This window comes from Periophthalmus magnuspinnatus, chromosome 20 (assembly GCF_009829125.3).
Source record: "Periophthalmus magnuspinnatus isolate fPerMag1 chromosome 20, fPerMag1.2.pri, whole genome shotgun sequence".
Taxonomy (NCBI): domain Eukaryota; kingdom Metazoa; phylum Chordata; class Actinopteri; order Gobiiformes; family Gobiidae; genus Periophthalmus; species Periophthalmus magnuspinnatus.
In genome coordinates, this window is record NC_047145.1 from 19,795,535 (window position 1) to 19,808,963 (window position 13,429).

Below are 13,429 nucleotides of genomic sequence, written 5' to 3' on the forward strand. Positions count from 1 at the left end.
GGGATAAAAAGGAAAATAGTGAGTGGCAATATTCCGCTGGTTTACCACAGCTTTCCAAAGGACCACACATGGGCCAACTACCACACACATGCTCATTTGATGAAATTAGGTTATGGGGAAGGCGCCTGGTATTCTTTGCTTATTCCGGCTTTGTGTGGAGAATAGCTGCGTGGTGTGGAAATTAAGAGTCGCTAGGTGCTTATGTGTGTTTGCGCGCGGCTGACTAATCCCTCCGCAAGAGCTGAAACGAGTTAAAAACACATCAAAGGGAAGCTTAACCTCTGTGAAACCTCACCGGGTTTTCAAGAACAACAAATGATCATTCTCCTCATTGTTTCCAGGGGGACTCTTTTCACCGCCGCGCCGCTGACTTTTCCCTCAGTCCTGGGAGTTTTCAAAAAGCCTGTGGTTTCGTTTTTAATGACTGTGCGCGCGTGTGTGTATTTGTGGAGGAATATAAATGTACAATTGTGTGCGTGAGAGAGTGTGAGTGGGATTGCACATAAAAAGAATGGTGGTTTTTTTTTTTTTTTTTAGTCTGACACGGCAAATGAGGAAAACTAAGCTAACAAGGACATGCAGTTGGGCTCAAAAATCATTAAAACGTACGTGACCGACTATACGACTGGTATGTATATATACAGAGGCAGCGGAGGATAAAAAGTGGGTTTTGTATTCAAAGACAGGTGGGGGTGCGGGAGACAGGTGGAGCGAGGATGAGGAGGAAGCCAATTGTGGCCTGAGACCTGCTTTCACCACAACTCTCATTATCAGAGCGGAATAAGGATCTTTAGGTTTAAGTCTGTGCTATCCTCTCTGGCCTTTGCACTAGAGCTCTTCAAGCGACACTTTGAGGGCTAAAAAGATGAAGTTTGAATATCTAAAACTTAATAGAACAATATTGAAAATGGTGATTGATTGTTCACAGAATGTTGTAGTTTTAGTATATACGAAAACAAATGGACACTAGGGCGATTTTACCTGAATATAAGTCCAAAAGTTACATTTTCTATACAATTTTTCCCCTTCCTTCAATAAAAATGCTCGGCCAACTATAGAAAATGGTCAAAACTGATAAGATTGCATTCGGTAATCACAATTAACCCATTTGTATGTATTTTTTTATTACTTTATGCATGAGATAATGCAAACGTGCAGCTGCAACATTACATTTGGCGTCACTGATCACTCAAAGTAGTCAGCGCTGTGTGGTCCTGCGCTAAACTCTGCTCCCTATGACTGTCTTCGTTGCATTTTTATGTAATTTCCAATGCAAGAAAATGGGGAAATTTTCTTCCAAACAAACCGATTTGATAGATTGATTTAGTGCCCTGTAATTGGAACGCACCCGCCGCTTTACCCTCTTCCAACACCCCGGTCTGCCCGTCCAGAGGCACCCTCCCCGACCGCCACGCGATGTTGCAGAGACGTGTTCAGAAAGTTAAGGTAGAAGACCTTGGCTGGCCTGGGAACGCCTCGGAGTCCCGCTGGAGGAGCTGGAGGACGTGTCTGGGGTGAGGGAAGTCTTGGGAGTCCCTGCTTAGACTGCTGCCCCCGCGACCCGGCTCTGGATAAGCGGGGAAAAAAATGGATGGGTGGATTTAGCGCTCAACCCTAATGGACAGGCTAAAAATCAGAAGCAAACAATTGGACAATTGGACATAAAGCAGAACAGGATTGAACGTATCGCCATGGACACGAGCTGTTGCAGGTCAGAGCGAGAATGCGTATTTTTCCAGGAATTTGTATTTAAAAATGAACACAAAGTCACCGAGTAAATGCTTAAATCACATGCGAGTTTAATGCCACAACTGAGACAACACTTAAAACTGAAGGATGAAATCTACATGTTAAGAAATACGTTAGTGGCTTTTACAATAATTCAACATTTTAGTGTAATTTAAGTACTTCCTCAACAGGTTTCAGGCCGCACAAAGCACCCACATATGCAGACGTACAGCTAATTCTTGGCACATGGGAAGCAGCTGTTTGCTCCTCTCGTTACACCAACACTCGGGTCTATGTGCTAGCGCTAATCTGTTCTCAGACAGTCATCAGCGTTAGTCATTTCCTGCAATTATTTCATTTGTGTCACACGTTATAATCAACAGTAATTTATCGCAGTGCTTAAAACAATGGGCATGCTGTTCGGAGTCTATCGGTGCTTAAGTGCTTTAGAAAAATGTCTTCGCAGTCTGAAGTTTTTTAGTTTTTACATTTTTTTTTTTCCGTTTTTGATGATGTAAGAAAATTCCTCCGTGCTCTAAAAGTGGAGCTCCCCCTTAGGCTAAACCCGCAGTGGGACGTGACATTGACCTGCAGGACATTAACCTCATAGTGCGTAGACTCCCCGGTGGGACGTGGGGGGGTCACGGGGGTCACGGGAGGTCAAACTCTTCAGGGGGCTTTCATTTGATCACATCCACACACACACACACACACACACTCTCTCTCTCTCTCCATCGGTCTTCTTTGAGGGAAGTCTGGCGCTCTTGAGTGGGCTTCACGTAGAGCGCTTTACCCAAAAAACTTGCGACCCTACTGGCCTATCCGAAGTGAACGCCCCGTCTTTGAATTGAGTCGGAAACCCGTCTGGCGCGCTGGTCTCGGGAGGGGTGGAGTAAGAGGGAGGAGGAGACAGGAAGTGGTTGGATGGAGGAGGTCTTGCGGGAGGTAGAAGAAGAGAAGACGCGTTCCCCTTGTCTTCTCAGGGACCTCTCCTCCTGCAGAGTCCTATGCAAATGTCTGTTCTCCCGGGCCAGAATATTTAACTGGAGAGAAAAAAAAAACACATAAGGCAGAACAGAACACTTCATTCATGACTGAAAAAGGCAGGATTTTCCAACATTTTAATTTCATTTAAAGGTCCTACGTTACACAAAATTAGTTCTTGTGAGCTTTAAGCCGTGTTATGTTTTTACCTCCACAAAAATCACATCTGGAGTTGTGTTTTGTTTCATTCACGCATGTTTGAGTAGCACTTTATTATTAGTTTATCTACATCTCCAAAGCTCAAAATGCTCCGTTCCACCTTGTGATGTCATTTAGTTGTAGTTTTCAAGTTACCCGCTACATTTTACCTTATAGTTCAGTAAAAATGGGCAATTCCACGGCTGAAATCATCTAAATCACATGTGTCAAACTCGAGGCCCGGGGGCCAAATGCAGCCCGCCATGTCATTTTATGTGGCCTGTGTCAAGGTAAATTTAAATGTGACTGTCTTAATGTCATTTTATCACGAGTTACGCAGTTACACAGTCATATTTTTTATATCTTTTTTCTTTTTTAGCAGAATAGGAAGCTTAAAATATTGAAATATGTGCTTAAAATATGTGCTAAATGAAGACAGGGGTGGGATTTAATAAGTTTTCTTCCTCCCCTTCCTTATTGAGCTTATATAAGGATGAATTTGTGAAATTAAGTGTACCCAATACATGTGCTCGAAATACATAAATATATAATAATAAAACAGAATATCTTTGCAAATTTGAGACAAACCATTTTGCTGATGTGGCCCTCGGTGAAATTGAGTTTGACACCCCTGATCTAAGTGTTTTTAAACTCCATACACTTTCACTAGAATCTCAGTGGAGCACTTCCTGTATTAACACATGGCATCAGATGTTTTTTAATGAGGAAACAACATTATGACATAGATTAGACGATGGCGTACAGTAATACCAGCCCCTTTAAGCAGGACACATGCTTTTGAAACCGATATATGTACGTTTTTGGTGGAGGGTCTCATACTTTTTATCCTCCTGTAGATGTTGTTTTGCCTGGAAAGTTCCACAAAACGGCGCCTCTTCCACCAGCTGCACTGTCCCATGTTCTTTAGACAATTTAAACGTGGATCATAGAACTTTGCTGCTGCTTGTCTCTGTGGTGATATTATTTCCTCGCCTAAAATGCTCCACAATTTGGCGTTAAACTTATATTTCATTTATTAATTTACAAATGCAGTCATACAGTGAGTGAGGTCGCCTTTCCGCAGATCTCGCCCACAACTAGAGATGCACCGATACTGATACAAGTATGATAAATAGTATTATACTGGAATTATATCTAACTACAGTGATTTCAGCCTCTCAAATAAGTATTTTAAGATGCAAAAGGAGGCTATACTTTTAAAATGTACCACTATTATCCAACCCCTGTAAAAATAATGTCCGCTATAGGGATGGGACAATAAACAATATCGTTTACCGTGATTAAAAAAGGTTGACAATAATCGTTCGTGGGACATTTTATATAATCGTGAGAATCGCCAACAAACATAATCGCAGTTACATCATCTGAATGTGCAGAAAAAACAACCAGAATTGGACCCTCTTCCTATTAATCTGTATTAGAGGGGGGGGCCCATGTGAAGCTTATTGCCCCGGGCCCCAAAATTTCCGTGTCCGGCCCTGCTCATACATAATATTCTGTTAAATCGTAGTTTTTTTCACTGATAACAAAGTACAAGACTATAACAATAGTTTAAACATGGAACTCATTCATAATATTAAAGTTATAATTATTCATATCCATAACAACTTTAATCATTGTGATATAATCATTAATCGCAATTATTTTGGCCATGATAATCGTCACACAAAATTGCAGAATCGTCCCATGTCTAGTCTGGTATCAGTATCAGTACTCGGTATCGGCGAGTATTGGAAAAAGTGGCATCGGTGCATCCTTATGTACAACTTCACCTGATGCTGCGTCGTTATGGACAGAGTCAAAGCTGAACTGTGGAACATTCTCTACAGCAGAGGCGTCAAACGCATTTTCGCCGAGGGCCACATCAGCAAAATGGCCGCCATCAAGGGCCAGATGTGACTGTGCGGCAGGATAAATATCACTAAATGTAACCGAATGTCATGTAAAATAAATGTAATTACTTTTTAACTTGTTATAATGTTTTCTGTGATAAACTGACATTTTTAAAAGTGTGTTTCTGGTCGGGACACATCTGCTCAGACCTTCAGCTCTGTTTCAAATACGGCCTTTTACAGACTTTTAATTATTGGTCAGTTTATTGTTTTTCTTGCACACTAACTTTTGCACACTTAGCTCCGTGTTTGGTGTCGACCTCGCCTCATAACACAAAAAACATGCGGGTTTTTCTCCGCAAAGCACAAACTCGTATTCGCCTTCACCTTTCTTCCTCCCAACTTCCTTTTACGCTGACAATTTTCCTCTTCATGAACATTTTGTGATGATTATTTGCAAATATCTCAGTTCCACTTGCTGGGAAAATGTCATTAGTTTATTGTCAGTGCACACATTAAAGCAGCATAGACTTAAATCGAAAGGCATGACTGTCATTTTAAAATATCTTCTCGCGGGCCACATAAAATGACGTGGCGGGCCGCATTTTGCCCCCAGGCCTTGAGTTTGACACATGTGCTCTACAGAGACAAACGGGTGGAGGAAAAGTTACACAGAGGCCCCATTAAATTCAAATAGACACTTCAAATTCGCAGTTGGAAAATGCGTTTACTTGCCGCGTTGCACATACAAATGAGCCCCAAGTTTTCATCGAGTGTAGAAAAATCCGAGTTCCTGTTACGCTGCTTATGTTCTATTGTGTATAAAATATGACTTTATGAGATTTGCAGATCATTACATCCAGTTTTATTTACAGTGTCCCAACGTGAATTGGGGTTGCACTGAAGCATGACAGTGAAAATCAAGAAATGAGAAAAGTTTCAAACATCATATTTATTTAGGTTAATCAACCAAATTACAAAAGTTAATTTGAAGCTATGAATAAATATCAAGCGGCTATCGCGTTGATGAAGCAACCCGGCATTCGATTAAATGCTTAATTCATGATTCACAGCTGCTTTCATGCCTCTTGAAACACAAATATGAATGGGGAGGAAATTGCAAGAAGCGGTTTTTTTCCCCGAGATAGTGTTGTGCTCACAGTTTGAAACGGTCACAAGTGGGAGTCATGCAATGGTGTAAATTTCGACATGAAAACAACCAATTTTGGGCTATCATTAGAGGTCGATTTGACACAAAATCATGCGTGACACAAAACAAATCCGGCATTGTCAGAACATGATTGGAGCCCCACTAAAAACACAATTACACAGCGACTAAATTAAGGGTGTTTTATATTTTGACAAGGACATTTGGGTAAAACAGCGGTGGAAAAAAAAACAACACTAAAAGCATTTGTTGTAGCGAGGTGGTAATTATATGCAAAATGTGCCAAGTCTAAAAATTGTAATACGGCAGATAAAAGGTTGTAATAATGTATTTTTAGCCGTAAGTGGAAGTAAAATAAGAAATTAAAGGCGGTGTGGTGACAGTCGCGCTCCTCAACATCTGTTTTTCCTCCGTGTTTGTCTGCGGTTTAAGAATGATGTCACACGAACATGTCTGGTCGTTTGACAAAGAGAGAGGGATAAAGAAAGAAGAGAGACAGACAGAAACAGAGAGAGAGAGAGAAATGCTTCCGGAGCTACTATTTCCCACATGTTCAATAAATCTTCCCAAATGTATTGCATCTGATGACTGGAAATAGCACAGCTTAAACCCTGACACACCGACGACATGTGTCAAAAACCATCTTAAGACGCTTAGGGGGTATCTCCAACCGGCTTCATTTAAAAGAATTAAAATTTCCACATGAAAAACAGTGAAGATGACATTTATAATTAACTGTATAACCGCGCAGACCTGTTTAATTCTGCTTGTCCATTTGGCTACCGCTCTGGACGTGTTATTAATTGCGAAAAAGGAGGAGAAACGAGGGAAGGGAAGCGGGGGGGGAAAATTAAAAATCGCAGCTTGTCTCCTCAGCTTTCACGTGGTGGACTGGTGGTGCGCATATGTCGGGATGAAAAGGATGTGTACGGAGGAGGAGGAGGAAGAAGAGGAGGAGGAGGAGGAGGAAGAAGGGGAAGAAGGGGAGGAGGAGGAGGAGGGGGGAGAAAGGGGGTAAGACAGACACAAGCGCTCAGAAAGGAGGCGCTTTGATGTTGCATGTTGCCGTTTCGTTAATTTGTAAAGACGTGTTTTCCATTTTAACAAATTATGAACACCGACGGGGAAACGCAGTTGAAGTTTCAGAGCGAAGTTGATGCATCACGGAGGGAAACTTTAATATGCAGAATTAGCACAATCTCCGTAAAAAAAAAATGTTAACGGAAAGATTGTGTTTGCTTCAGACATGACGTGATTATTAAAGGGCACATATTACACTGTTTTCTGATGTGTTATAATGTTTTCTGATCACAAACGTAGCTGGAGTTGTGTTTTGTTTCATTCACGCATGTTTAACACACAAATACAGCATAGAGTTTTTCGACCAAACAGGAAACGCTCTGTTCCACCTTGTGATGTCATCATGTGGTAATACAGGAAGTGCTCCATTTTGTTTTTAAACTCCACACAACTTCACCTCAACCATTTGGATCATTCCAGCCCTGGATTCTCTACAGAACTAAACGTAAAAAGTAGGTGGTAACTTGAAAACAACCACTTCATGACATCACAAGGTGGAGCGGATCATGTGTGAATGAACCGAAACACGACTTTGGACATGTTTTTGAGGAGGTAACAACATTATAACTTGACTTAAATCTCACAAGAGTCAATTTTGTGTAACATGGGAGCTTTAATTATGACCTGGAATAATGTGTACTTTTATGATTATTATTATTATTTTGTTGTTTGTTGTATTTAAAGGTGAACTGTGTAACCTTTCGGGTGGAGTGTACGCCTATATCTAGCTTTTCCTGTAATATTACACAGTATGGCATTGAACGCGGGTCATGTTACAGCTCAGATCCGTGGAGAGACGAGCCTACAACAGTAAGAATCCTTTTTTTTTTTCAATTTTTTTTCTTTTTTTTCAATAAAACACCTGGAATTGTAAAAAAATAAAAATAAAAAAATCTAAAATTCCAGGTAAAGCACACACATCTGAAAATACATAAGGCATCTTTAACGTCTACTATAAATTCAGAATTTTGTTGTGTGTGAAAATACATCAAATGTGGAGAATAGAAGAGTTTAAATGGTGTGAGTTTGACTGAATGAGACAGATCTGAAGCACAGACACAGAGGTGATGTATACAGAGGCCCCGCTCTCAGATAAATGCACACAATCCATCTGAATGTGCCTCTGGTGGACAGTGAAGGAAACTGTTGGGTGTAAATGAACTGTGTAGCCTGTCCAAGCTCAATCAATAGAGCGAGCAAATGTGCCACGGCTTTTAACATCATGATTAAAATGAAAAATACATACGTAGAATAACAGAGGTTTGAAGAAGGCAGAATCTGGACGAAACGGGGGCGAAACGAGGGATTAACCAGGACTAAATGAGGAATGACCCGGGACTGGACCGGGGCTGGACCGGGGCTGGACCGGGACTGGACCAAGGCAGAACCAAGGCAGAACCAAGGCAAAACCAAGACTTGAATTAAACCTCTATTGTCATGTGTTATTTTATACTACTATAAATAAATACCTTTGTACAAACTCAACTACTTCACCTCTGCGTTTCTGGATAAAATACCACATTATACCTGTAATAAACATTGTGAACACTAGAGGTGTCGTTCCACTTCTGACCTGAGCAACACCTCTCATATCTTCCCCATTCAAACCTCTCCTCACTGGAACACATATGAAAACTTCAACAAGTACTTCCTCACCGCGCGTCAATCAGCGGGCTACTCTTTACAAAAAAGTCGGACGAGCCGTTCCCCAGACTCTGTAGTTTTGGAGAACTGAGGGCGGGTGCCGAGTACTTTTTTGATTCCTCTCTCCTTTGGTGATTTGTTGACTCTTGTGAAGTTAAAAAAATGTCAGCTTTTTCCTTCCCGAATATTCCTCTGTGTTTTTTTTCTCCTTTCCTCCCTCAGATTGTCTTATCACAGCGGGCTATTTCCCTACGCTGTCACAAAGAAATCAGCGTTCCTGGTATTGATATACATCCCTCTTTTACTTTCTTGAAAGGGTAATCATTTACCAGTGGAAAGGAACGTCACCGCTTTGTCCCGATATGATTTCACGCCCCTCCCTCCCCGTGCCCAAAGTATGCCCCAACCCGGCTTTTGGCGCTTTCATCGTCGGAAGAGGAAATGGATGCCTGTGTACGAGTGCGTGTGTGTTTGAAGTTGGACGCTTGAAAGGGGGCCTCTAGTGTGCGAGCTCAGCAGCAGGTGGGCTAGTGCGTGGGTGTGAGTTTGTGTAGAAAGGACTGTCAGGACCCTGTGTCTGTTTATCTAACTATCTGCTATATACCTGTAATGTGTGTGCAACTGTGTATCTGTGTGCGTGTGTGTGTATCTCTGTGTGTGTGTGTGTGTGTGCGTTCACTTGTTGATTTAGCTTCTGGACGGCCTCAAGGTTGTTTTGTAGTCTGGTCTGCATCTCCTCGATCTTGCGCGGGTTTGAAGCGATGCAAGTCTCCTGTTCGGGTCTGAAATGAGAAAGCAAGACAATGTGCGTGTTTTTAAAGGTGGGAGGTTTAATATTTATCATTTTTATTGAAAAATAAGACTCGACACGTGCTTTTTGAGAATATTTGGACTATAAGCTACCTGCAGTACTGTTGCCATGTGCACTAGGCTAATTAGGTTAGCGTGTCACAATTTTCGCCTAAAATAAAATGCATTTCAGAACACAATATTTCGAGCTTCTTTTCATATGATACACCCTATATTTATTTATTGATTTATTTAGTTTTTGTTCAAAATTGTTGTCCCTGAGACCACTTCGCTTATAAAGAAAAAAAAAAAAAAAAAAAAAAACACTCTTTAGCTACAATTGACTTCGAGATGATTTTTTTTTTTTTTTTTTTTGCTGTGAAGTGCATTTTTGAGTTTAAGAGTTGCCATCATATCTCCTTAAAACCTACAACATAAAGAAGTTGATTCGTGTTTTCATTATAACCATCTACATAATAAGTTATTACTGAACTCAAAGATGGGTTAGCAAATGTCTTCCAGAAATCATTAAATTAGATATGAAAGACCCTATAATGTCTAAGAAACAAAACAAAACGCAGCCAGGGAACATTAAGAGTACAAGAAGCCATTTAAGATTTTAACTGTTTATTAAAAATGCTTTTGCGAAATGACAAACAAACGTTAGGGTCCGCTATCTGCCGACCCAGGGCTGACTAAAGAATGTCTATTAAATTAACGACGCTGTATAATGGCGTGCTATACGGGCTGAGGATCTGCTGCCCCCGCTTCGCGCTCTTTCTTTCATGCCCCACTGAACCTGTCCAGTTAGCATTGAGGGGAAAAACCTTCTAAATACTTTATTGAAGACTTCTTAGCCCATTAAAGTACTGCAGTACCTCCCCAATGTTAATTTTCTTGTAAAAGAGCAAGCTGGGATTTTCTATCAGAGCGGCGAAAGGGAAGACGCTCCTCGTTTTGCATGAGTTGAGAAGACGCAAGTGCTCATCAAAACACTAATAAATGGCATCATTGTTCCCCGCATATCGAGGAGATGTGCACAGTCAAAGGCATGAATATACAAAGACTTTGGGCCCTATTAGCCACAACTTAAAACATTTAAGATGTGAGCAGACACTTGAGGGAGGCGCTAATATGCAAACTGACATTTTAGTCTGAAAACTTTATGAGACTCATTAGAGACACAACACAGAGCCCGTGTTTTTAACTGTGAAACCTCAACTAAGAGACAATATCAATAAAATAAAAGGACTGCGTTGGTGTGCGGCAAAAAAAAACCAAAAACGGCAAAGTAAATTGTCTCTTTTGGGATTCCTCTTCAATGCTAATGCAAAAATAGTATTAACTGCAACATGGTGCGGTTTAATCCAGCCACAGGGGTCAAAAACCAGTTCGTGAAAGATGTGACAATGTTGACCACAGATAAACCTAAAAAGGGCTGTAACCTCCAGCTGCGGGCGCTGACCAAACCGAGCTCAGGATCTGGAGATGGACGCTAAGACGCTACACGGCAGTTGTCCTCTGCTCCTGACTCCAGAACTGAAGGACAGATACCGAGCCAAGCAGTAAAAACAGTATTACCTTAAATCATAATACATAAAAATACAATAAAAGGCTCTGTACCTCTATAAAATCCGGTAACTTCCTACATCGGTTGGTTGCGGTGGACAAGCATAAAAGCGGAGTCAACGACATAGACCATGATCCTTTGCTCTTTTTCTTCACAGTTAATGGTAAACGGTCACATTTTTATACACCTTCCAGACACTCGGAGCGCTTTACATCAAGGAACGACTCACCCGTTCACGCACCAGTCTACGTAGACACTGAGGGCGAGGTGGAGGTGGAGGATAAGTGTCTTGCCCAAGGACGCAACGATAATATTCACCCGTGGGAGCTGGGATCGCACCGTCAACTTGCGATGTTTACGTCAAGAGCAGGTTTCGAACTGCCAAGCTTCGGATCAGCGGATTTGATGCTCTACCAACTGAGCTGCTGTTGCCAAATGATTAAATAAATGTATAATATAAATACAACCTCTGGCTCAGGTGAGACAGCAGAGTAAATGTTTGAACACTGTGCCAAGTTTAAAAACAGCCCAACCTGAGCATTATTAATCATAGCAGCTGACACAACATCATCTAACCAGCAGCGTTTACCAGAAAGTAATATAAGCTCTGCCAATGTACGTAATTTTAAAAGAAAACCTAATTTCCTTAAAACGACATTCATAAACTGAGCGTAATTGCGAGTGACCCCTCTAACATATTTTAATTTCACACTGTAATAATGACACAAAGCACATTAATAAGAAGAAATGCTGAAATTTCCTTTGATCTTTTAAATTAAAAATGCACAGAAGTCTTATGAGTTTTCCTAAGGCGAGGAAACAGGAAACTTCAAGTCCATAAAAAAGATTCGTGACGTGATTTAAAGACTTTGGTAATGTGGTCTCGGGCACATCGTGAGCCATCACTGCTACCGAGACAACTGCGATTTATGCTCTTTCAGTTCAGAGGCGGTGAGGCGCGGGGAGCTTGGCATGACGCTGTGTAAACATGTGTTTCTGTGTTTACACGCTAACATGGATGCGTGTAATTAGCAGCTAACCCAATCAGGCTGTGGATAATTACAGTCATTAGTGTCAAAGCCGAGATGGCATGCTCTCTAAACCAGGCAATAAACTACTACTACGAAGCCGCTTCCCCCTTTTCCCCTCCGATCTCGCTCTCATCTTTCTTATTTATTGCTTTGGTTTTGCTGTAAATTTTATGCAAGACTTGAGCCTCTCCTCGCGCAGCTGGCTCTTTCTTATCTCCATCGGCGTATGTGTGTTTGTAGAAATCCTCCGCTGTGATCACGGGCTGCTCTTAATTGGAGACACGTCGTTAGTGGTGCGACTGATGAAGCCTAATGCCTAATGAGCAGCCCCAGATGGCTTGTGTCAGCCAGTCACCCAGTCAGTTTGGTGCCGCCAGCAAAACAAGCGTTCATCTCGGCATCCTCCACTTGTTTTCAAATCCTCATAATATTAGCGGTGTTTTCAGGTGGGGATGGTTCACGCTGATCTCACTTGATTTAATCCAGGGTTAGTTTAGTTGAGTCTAGCAGGAAAAGTGGTTCTTGTGGTGAGAGTTTGTTGTTTTTGCGTTTAAAAATTATCTACAATTTGGCCTTTGTGGATTTGAAAAATTATTTGGTTTTTGTTTCTGTAAGTGTCTTTAGCTGCATGACTAATAGTTTCAGAAGATGTTTGGTTACGACTGGTAAAGAGGAAGATTTACAAAAAGAAAAGTATAAGAAATGACAGATCTTGAACATGACCAGCCTGAAATTTGAGCCCTGAAATTTAAATTCTATATTTATAAAATGTAATTGTCACTATTAATATACAATTCCACTATAAAATTTTAGTTGTAAGTAACAAACTACAGCTAAAATTGTAAATTAGATAAAAAACCCAATGTTTTCTGCTTTGGTGGAGTAAAATCTGATCATTTTTGTAGTAAGTATTGGATTTTCATTCCCTAGTACAGCGCTCAAGATCGAACGTCAAAAACTTTACAGATGTGGCGAATGTCCAAAGAAATGCATTAGCAAAAATAATATAAAAGAGTAAATAAAAGACCCACAGAACAACCAGATCTGCTGTTATGTCACTGCACGTTTTCATGTTGTTACCTCCTCAAAAACACTCAGAGTTGTCTTTTGTTTCATTCACACATGTTTGAGTAACCCTGGAGTATTAGTTTGTCTACATCTCCATCTTTTATCTTTTGTTTTGTAGAGATGGGGCTGAAATTATCCAAATGATTCTAGTGAAGTTGTGTGGAGTTTAAAAACACACTTTAGAATACTTCCTGTATTACCACACGACAGAGGAAGTGAAGAAAACAGCTTAAAAGTGCAGGGTTTGTGTGTTAAACGTGTGTGAATGAAACAAAACACAACTCCAGGTCTGTTTGTGATGAGGAAACATAACAAC